Source organism: Glycine soja, chromosome 13 (assembly GCF_004193775.1).
Source record: "Glycine soja cultivar W05 chromosome 13, ASM419377v2, whole genome shotgun sequence".
NCBI classification, from domain to species: domain Eukaryota; kingdom Viridiplantae; phylum Streptophyta; class Magnoliopsida; order Fabales; family Fabaceae; genus Glycine; species Glycine soja.
In genome coordinates, this window is record NC_041014.1 from 13,347,118 (window position 1) to 13,357,574 (window position 10,457).

At 34.9% G+C, this 10,457-nt stretch overlaps 1 pseudogene; it reads right to left on the reverse strand.

Annotated features, from left to right (window-relative positions):
* Positions 1–870: 870 nt before the first annotated feature.
* LOC114381600 lies at positions 871–9,536 on the reverse strand (annotated as a pseudogene).
* Between the last annotated feature and the right edge of the window lie 921 nt (positions 9,537–10,457).

The following is a 10,457-nucleotide window of genomic DNA, read 5'->3' on the forward strand; positions in this document are numbered from 1 at the left end:
CACTAACCCCCAATTGTGAATAACTCATCCCTTACCTCTGAGCGGACTCACGTGTCTTTAGCCAATGATAGTAACATCTCTAGCGGTTCCCTGAGATTCCTTCAGTTATTCCTCCGACTGCTCCGATAGAATTCTCAAACATCAAGAGACGGAGAAGAGATTGAAACCTCCACTTGTACTATCTTCATGCGATTCCTTTTACTTCCTCCATAAATATTATCTCAAAAATCCCAACGGTTAAAGTGTGCGTAATTGAATTTCGAACAACATATCCAAATTTCATAAAAATCCAACGGTTAACGAAACCAGGATCGTAGTTTTACCAAGACAGTTTTGGGTTTCTGCGGGAAATTAAAATGCTACAATGCGAAGGGTTTTCCTCTAAGCTCAGATATGATTTTGAAATTCCCAAGGGTGAGAATGTTCGAAATTGGGTTACACGTGGTACTCAAATATCACGACGATCCAACGGTGAACGAGTCCGAGATCGTTGTTTTTCTGAGACAGGTTTGATGGGCCGTGGGAAAAAGAAATGGTTTTGAAAGGAGAAGGGAAAAAACGAAAATGAGGCCAAAAAAAGGCACATGACTTAACATAACTATTTATACCTAGGGTACTCAGCCTATTATTTGCTCTATATTTATTTATTTATTTATTTTATAAAAACAAACTCTATTTTATTTTCTATCAAACAAATAAATGAAATACCCTTTTTATTTTCTCTCAAATCATTATTTTAATTAATAATTATATCTCCTTATTTATTTATTTATTTATAAAATCTCATCATTTTTCTAAAACTCTATTTATTTATAAATAACAATCCTTTTTAATCTAGATTATAAAAATTGGGATTTGGCCTCCGCTCCTCTATGTATACTTGTCTTCACATTCAACAAATGCATAACAGACTCCAATTTCCTGTACACGTCAATTTATACTTAGTTTTTTTTTTCGTAGATGGATATATGAGCATTCAGTGTAATCCAAAGAGAGGAGTTAACTTTCAGACCCTAATGAATATTCCATCTGGCTTAATTCTGCCAAAATTCTTGAATTCCTGATCAATCTCCGCTTCAGTAGCATTAGCAGGCAAGTTTCCAAAATAGACAGATGTTAATTCATCTGGAACAATTAAGATCAGAAATCAACTTGATATTTTAATTATAAAAATTCTAAGACAATATAAAGTTCAAATATTAAATGATGTGAGTCATGCAACAATGTTAATAGTTTCCAAAACGCATGAACAAAGCAACTATTTTACCATAAAAAGAATGCTAATATTTTCATTTCTAATACTTTGGATCGAAAGGTTTATCCCCCTCCTAACCACCTCTGAAGTCTCTGCCAAAAGAAATTTCTAATGCTAATATTTTCATTTCTAATACTTTGGATCGAAACTCCCACATATTAGCATAAATGACACGAGTATTCAAATATATGAAGACGCCAAATATGCCAAGAAAAGAATTGTAATATCAGGAACATAAACTAAACCTTCTTCTAGTCTATAGCCTTCTGCTGCCTCGGTCCCTGACTCGGGAATATACATAGAAGCAGAGCTTGACTGCTGAACAGCAGGCTGTGCTACATGGTTCAACTCTGAAGGAGGTGGAGCACTTTTGAAAGAATGTGGAGCATGCTTTGGAGCAGCTGACAACACTAGCAGCCCTTTGGAAACTCGTATGTCGTAACTGCAAGTTCATTGTAACATGATTAAATTAAGACAAAACGCGAAAGTTAAAAATATAATTGCTCTTTATTTAGGTTTAAATCCAACATACAGCAAAGGACAATGAATTAACACTTTTCCAATATTTGATGCCTAATACTACATTAAAGACAGAAAGAGGAGCTTTCAAAGCAATAACTTCCACCAAATAAGAAAAATGTATTTCTTGACGACCTTAATCTTTGCCTCCCTTCATGCTTAGATTTTCTTCCAGCATCTAAGAGACATATAATTTCTGCCTACGGCCAATCCCACAGAAGCAGATAAATGAACGCTAGTAGCCCAGCCAAAAGTCTACATCCCTAGGAGTTCTCAATGAGTGTCGCAAGACACAATTTTTTTATTGCAGATGATTTCGAGAATTAGGACTATGCAAATATAAAAAAACTACCTAAAAGATTGTTTTGATTAGAAAGTGAGTATTAGTTACTCCAGTGGTGTGGTACCTTTTTTATGGATGGTGCATAGTTAGACACAAAAATCAAGTAGTCAGAAAAAAAAATACATGTAAAGAAAGTATTACATACAATAGATGCATATGTTTTCTTAGGAGGCTCCTCTAAGGACTCTTCCACAAGAGCAACAGGGGGTTCTTGGATAATGTGTGCAACGGTATGAATTGGTGGAGATGCCTCCTGTACGGAAGTTTCCTCCACCACTATTTCGGTTTCAAGTTCTTCTTGTAGCTGCTACTGGTGCTCAGGAAGACTATACTTGTCCACTGGATCATCATCTATATGAACTGAGTTGACATATTTCCTGGCTTCTTCCTCTAAGCCGTAGTCTGAAACTGCTAAATCAGAGACTCTGGACTCAGAAAAACAATATTTTTGGCAATGAAAAATGATGCAAGACATGCACAATATTTAACTGATGCTTTATATACATGAAATTTAATTTTAAATCAGAGTGAACAAGGACTGAGAAAATTAGTCACACAAGCACTCATCTTTTGGTTAATAAGAAAGGTGTGCATAAAATTCGTTCGTAAACATTGTCACCAGGAAACCTATATACTATCCAGCTATGCCCTACTACTAAAAAAATATTTTATTAAATAAGAGCCATTAGATGCACACAGATCATGAATCTCCAAACCAGATGCTAGGATAACAGACTGCAGCAAAAATATTTCCAGTTAAACTAGTCAAAAACAAATGTCATGAAAACATAATTGAGCAATTAATTTACCTGGTGGCTCAGCAAGAGAAGCAGAAAGATGTGGTTGTGTGTCAATCGTTTTGGATGCCACTGGTACCAGATTTGGGCTCGTTACTCCATCATCAATGAAATGAAACATATCATTCATTACAAAGTAACCCTTCTCCTGAGGAGCAAGAAAGAAAGTTTGAACAAACTTCGGCTTCCCACAGACATCCTTTATCTTCACAAAACCTGAGACCATCACAAGCACACCTCCATCCAGAGTCAAGAGAATTGATTGTCTTGATCTCAATTGTAGTAAAATTCAGTAACGAGACAATTGAATGAATTTGCTGCATGAGGGAAATGTAACACGTTAGCTATCAGCCAACATTTTTACCAAAAACAAAGAATGTAAAAAAAAAAGAGCACACCAAGAAATACCAAATATAAGGGTATGTTTACTTTGAGTCACTTTCAGTTACAAAAAATGCTACCTTGCTTTCACTTTGTTTCCTGTTTTCAAAACTTTGTACAAGAAACAATGGAAGCTGGTCTTGTAGCTAGATCATGCCTACGAAAACAGGAGACCTAACCCAAAAGCATTTAGTGTCAATCGTTCATCGGACACCCTCCCATTGAGATTTGTAATTTTGATGCAGCATCGACATGTTAATACATAATGAATAGTATCAATTACTTAAAAATTGACAATAAACAAAATAGAAAAATAAAAGCTTCATATCAAAATACATGAGTATAGTTGTTGAAACTATTTATGTGGATGCGAATTGGGCTATCATCAGTACTATCCAAATCCTCAACTCGACAATGACCTGCAAAATGGGCAGCATTTTTGTACAAAAAACTCTTATCCTACGATGCAAGTACCCATTGCAAATAAAATGCATTGTCTAAGGCCTTTGATGCAGACAAAATGAAATAAACAAATATGTATATTTATTCTCAAATAATTGTCGATAATTGTATAAACTTGTTTATAATGTTTAAATTAAACATCAAATACACCATAGTGGTTCGTCCTATATTATCTACACCTTTCTAAATTTAGTGTTTTGAACTTTTACAAAATATGTTGTCCATTTATTGTGAAGTGTTGTTATGGTCTCGACGTCCAATGGTGTGCCATCACCGAACCACTACAAAATATGAAATATACAAATTAGTGACGTACATGTAAAATGAATAAAATGTGATAGTCAACTAATAATTTAAAGTTGTTAAAGTAAATATACAATGGTCCAATCATTCTTTAAACCCCTGCTTATTATGTTCCACATTCAATGCATGACATAATAGCCACACTCATAACCTCCGCTTTGAACATGACTCTATAATCAACATGAAAAACAATTGAATCTATCAATTACGAAGTTACAAAACATCACTAGTCAAAAAAAAGCCAACCAATTAAAAGACTAACCTTTACTTCAATCCACTGAGGACCAACTTGATCAGTTTTACCATCCACAGTAGTCTTTAAGTCTTCATTGCACTGGTTAGAAAAAAAACATCAACGTATATACGACAATAACACATTTTTCTATCCAAGTTTACAATAGATTAAATCAATTAAATACAAAACTTAACTTGTTAACTGCAACTTTGATATGAATATCAGGCTTTTTACGCAACGAACATAACCAGACGACAACATCGTTCTTAGGACACAGAACAACCAACTGCCAATGGGCTCTGAATTCATACTAGGTCAAACACTCTTTACACTCATTTCATAAATTATACTTACTGATTCAAGTAAGCTCCAAGGTAGACCTCTCGTTGGGAATCCTTCACCTATGTTTGAATGTAATGTTGACATTCAACGCGTCTATCCGTTGCATTGTGTATGGACTAAAGCTCGAGGAATCCATACACCGAACCATGCCCAAGCTTGAACTCCACTAATCCAAAAACCTATTTTCAACATTTCAAATGAAAATTGATAATGATGTATGTTATAGGAATATTAATTATTAGTCAATGATATGAAATTTACTTACATCATCCATAACTGTAGTATAACTATGTTCAAACATTTGTCACCTGATATTATTTCATTTACATCAGAATATGTTAAGAAGAAAGATGCATCTACATTATCCCAAATTTAGTCCCATCCCACAATAACTCAATAGGCTTCTCGTAAATATCATATAGGCTCTTAATCAAGTCACGTAAATGATCATCTGCCGCAACATTATTCGACCATTGAATAGGTCTAGCCAATTTATTTGGACTAATATGTGAATCCTATATGGTTAATGAAAAGAAGAATTAAACTAATGTTATTAACTAATTTATACCAATCTACGATTGTCTTAATACATGTTAAACAAAATAAAAATTACCTCATGTGATACAAGTTTCACAAGCTGTGCCAACCATGCAATGAATGTGTCAAGGGCCTGCTTGACATACTGGATTTCTAACGTTGGGAATGAGACTTAAGTGTCACCGTCAAAAACTTTTTCAACACTGACCCTTACCACATCATCTGTATAAGCCACACTGTGTATGGTAAACCCCCCGTCATATATTTTTCCTAATGGCACCAGGTGTAACATCCCATTTTTCATAAGCTAATTTAAAAATAATTGTTATTTATAAATAAATAGAGTTTTAGAAAAATGATAAGATTTTATAAATAAATAAATAAATAAGGAGATATAATTATTAATTAAAATAATGATTTGAGAGAAAATAAAAAGGGTATTTTATTTATTTGTTTGATAGAGAATAAAATAGAGTTTGTTTTTATAAAATAATAAATAAATAAATAGAGTAAACCTAGCTATAAATAGCGTTAGGTCAGTTTTCACACTGAAGGTGCCTCTTCTTTCCCTCATTTTCGTTTTTCCCCTTCTCCTCTCAAAACCCTCTCTTTTTCCTGCATACCACCAAACCTGTCTCAGAAAAATGATCATCTCAGACTCATTCACCGTCGGATTGTCGTGAAATTTATGCACCAGGTTCGCAACTCAATTTCGAGAAATCTCACTGTTAGGAATTTTGAAATAATGTCGAAGCTGAGAGAAATATCCTTCGCATCGTAGCTTTTTCTTTTCCCGTAGAAACCCAAAACTTTTTCGGTAAAACTAAGATCCCGGACTCGTTAACCATTGGATTGTAGTGAAATTTTGATATGTTGTTTGAGAGTCATTTCCGCACGTCCTCACCGTTGGGTTTTGCAAAGTAATGTCTATGGAGAGAGAAAGATGAATCACACGAAAAGAGACCTCAATCCCTTCTCATTTAACCCTAACAGAACAACCGGAGAAGGAGCTCTAGAGAGCACCAAACACACCACAATTGATAATGGAGAATGCTTGAGTGACTACTTCGAGGTAAGAGATGAGTTATTCACAATTGGGGATTAGTGAGAACATGTGTAGGGATCCTTAGAGTATCAATTGAAATGGGTTTTGGGGTGTTTCCGCCATTTTTGATTCTATCATTATCATTATAATTGTGAATTATATATGTTTGACAAACCAATTGTTGTGAAATTGATATGCTATTGTGTCGAGTGTGAACCCTATAAATCGAGCATTTTTCTAATTAGCATGGATTGATGAAATAAAGTAAGAAGAAATTTAGAGTGAGATATTGATTTTGTATTTTCTCTTTTCATGCTTTTTAGGTTTTTTTTTATATAGTTTAAAATTAATATCATAATTGAAATTGACCAAAGTGTTCATATAATTATTTAGAATTTGTGCATTGAAAGATTACTTTGAAATTCGTGATCCAATATGATGTTTGCTAGTTTATATATATAGAATTAGTTATATATTTATTTATATTAATATTTTATTTAAATAATATTGTAGAGTTGTTATAAATTATTAAGTGTTGGAGTTTGAGAATATTATGGTTAGATTTGATGAACATGTGTATGTTGTACCTTATGAATATCATTAGAAATGTTATGAGATGTTAAATTATGGGTATGATATTTGGTTGTGAATAAGTGGATGTGTTTAACACTTGATGTTACAATAATGGTATTGTGAGCTGTGAATTATAAAATAACCCGACCAGTGTTTATGCGCAGTGTTAAAGAGAAAGTGTAGGTTCCTAGTTAGGAACCGATGTTAAATTGTAGCACAATGTGTTAAACGTGTTTGAATCATGAGTGTGAGGTCGTTGTATTGTGTAATTCATGAGCAGTGTTTATAAATAGAATATGTGATGATTATGGAATAACATGTTGCTTTGAGATTATAATATTGTTATTGAGATTGAGTATAAGTGTAAAGTTGAACATGTGTTAATTTGTGAGATACGTGTAAACATGTGATGGTGGATTGTGACACTATGAGATGTGAAATTGTGAATGAGTTTTGGTTGTGGATATGTGTGTAGTTAACACTTGATGTGACATTACTTGTGTTTTAAGCTATGAATTGTACAATAACCCGACCAGTGTTATCTTGAGAAAAGCGTTGATGCGAAGTGTTAAAGAGAAAATGTAGGTTCCTAATTAGGAACCAATGTTAAAGAGAAAGTGTAGGTTTCCTATTTAGGAACCAGTGTTAAATTGTAGCGCAATTGTGTTAAACGTGTTTAAAACACGAGTGTGAGGTCGTGGGTATTGTATAATTCATGAGCAGTGTCTGCATGCAAAATTATTTTAGGGGTTGGACCTGAATTAGGAGGGAGAGACCCTGACGGACTCTTCGGAGTGTAGGCCTTGGGGGTCACCGGGTTTGAGTACTCCTTTAAGCCTATGCTGATCCCATATGGTTGGAGCATTCTCGCAAAACATCATGACCCTGACTAGTCTCCCTATGATCTTACTTAGTGAGAGTGACCTGAAAAACCCATTGTGTGGTGTGTCTTGTTATGTACTCCTAAGCGCCCAAGGTGGCTTTTCAGTGACATGGTACCACATTGCATATAGGATTGAGTCTTAGCATAACTGTTGCATACGCTTGCTAATTGTTTATGATGAAATTGATGTGTTATTATGTCTTGATCAGAGTGTGTGATTCTTGTGTAATGTGATTGATGATTGAAAGGTGAATTTTGAATGACAAAGTGGTGGAATTATGTGAGTTATATTTAAGTAAGTTTTATTTTGTTTATATGATATGTATATCTAGTTGTCTTGCTTCTCTATTAGTTAGGAATGTGATAACTCACTCCCCGTGTGTTGTTTGTGTTTGGATCCTGTGATGATCTTGAACTTTATGTTCGGGGGAGCAGATGGCTAGGTGAAGTGCTTTAAGGAACCTTGTGCTGAAGGATGTCGGGACACAATGCTCTGATAGGATGTGACAGTGGGGCATAAGTTTTTATATTAATTGCATGATGTTAGTCTATTTTATTTTATCTCACTGATTTAACAAAATATTTTTGTAAATTTTGACGGCCTTATTTTGAGCCAAATATGTTTTAATAAGTTTTAATTGATAATAGTGAAGTGAATGTGAACCTTTTATCCATGTGAATTTGGTTACCGATATTTTTATATATTTTATTTATTTATATATATGTCGGGGTAGAGGGTGTCACACCAGGTGTGTACAACGATCACCTATGCAATATGTTCTTCCCCTGATGCATTGATGACAATTTCAACATTGCTCCCCTTTGTGCTCACCCATGCACCTAATACCTGTATATCCGCCTCAATGGGGGGTGAGTACTGCGATCCCCTTTGGGATAACTCAATTTTGATGGTCTCCTTCAACTCTGTTTCATTTTCTCTAGACTCCATTTGTTTTCTTCTCCCAACTCATTCCTCCACTCTTCCTTAAGGTTTCTGATTATCTCATTCTTTCACTCTTCCTTAAGGCTACCAATTATCTCAGCCAACTGTTGTTAGGTGATGAATGTAGAGGAATTGCCGAAGGCATGTGATGCCCTTTCGTAGTAGTGACTGATTGTCACACCAGACCTTGCTGCACGAACACGACCTGCATGCTCCGGTCGCCCAATGGCATTGAGTATGTCGTCACAACCATGGGGAACAAAGTTACCCTGTGTTGTCTATTCTTGTAACAAGTCCTATAACAAGAACGACATACACATACATCAAATGAGCTCATTCTTATTATAGGAAAAAAATTATTGAAATATACAAAAGTTAAGCATTAACTCACAATTTTATCAGATATTTCATGTGTTGCCTGAGATGTCATCTGCCCATATCGCTTTGTGCGGGCCAACTTCTAGTTGACATGTCTTTCAATGGGAGATGGGGGATCATCAATCAATGGTGTATTCTAAGTCAACATTGCCTCCTCTTGTCTTTTCTTCCTTTTCTCATCTAATAACTTCTTTTCAAGCAAATCATAACCCCCATGAGAAAGTATGTGGGGGAAGTCATTGTATTTTTGTATTTCCTGTGCCTTTTTGTCGATTCCCTGTCATACAACATATAGAATTTGCATGTAATTTAATTCAAATGAAATGATATATTTTCAATTGAAAATTAAGGTAAAATACATCGACATTTAACCTGCAAGGTAGGGTTCTTGTGGCTTGTAGCAAATTCCTCCCAAGTTTGTGGATCTAGACCATATTTTACAGAAGGAGCCTGTTTATCTTCACCCTCAGTGTCAGCATAAATAAATTTTTTGGACAGGGAAGATTTGAATTGCCTCCATCTAGTGGCCACCGTCGACATGACCTTCTTGGCATTCGATGCTTCTGGGATATCAAATTTGGCATGCAAAAGAAATTGTTGTGTAATTATTGAATGTCAACATTTTCAAGTGTTCATAACAAATAATTAAATACACCTCCATGTTAAGTGGACTTACCAAAATGTCATCCCATACTAGGTCCTTTAGAGATTCTAGTACATCTTTCCAATTTCTATGTACAATAGAATTCTTTTCTCTGGCTACGACCCCCAGATAGTTGTGGAACTTCTCTTTATGTGGGCCTGATCCTCTCCCAGTTACAGGATCAACGTTAGTCGTTGGTCTGGGATGATTCTTGGTTCTTAAAGTCAACCTTCTTAGCATTGTGGATTGTCTACTCTTCCTAGACGTAGCCTCTAAATGACCATCTGAATGTGGAGGGGACCTTGGTGGTGTTCCCATGACCTTGTGTAAATAAAACAAATTCATTAATGTAAATTGATTACAAATAGCATAAATTGGTTACAAATTCTAAATATGCACATTAAATAAATTTGTTGCAAATAACATAATATGATAAACATTACTTTGCTTTCTGCACAATTACGTAGGAATGTTCTCCCATAAACCTTCACCATGATCATTACGATTTGCATGTGTGTCATCCACCTCATTTTCTTCAATATAGAAGGCATTTTTGTGGAAAAAGAAGGTGTCTCACAAATGTGAAGTGTTGAATCATCATTCTGGTGACTGATACCAATTGGTCTTGCTTATAGAACCACTGACAATCTTAAATCACATGGATCTTGGATGTAAAACACCTGTCTGGCTTGTTCTACCATAATGAAAAGGTCCATCCTTGTAAGCCACCTTATTAAGGTCCACTAAAGTATATCCCAATGGATCTTGACACACACTGGTATTTTCATTAACCCACTTACATTTAAAAACTAGCACTC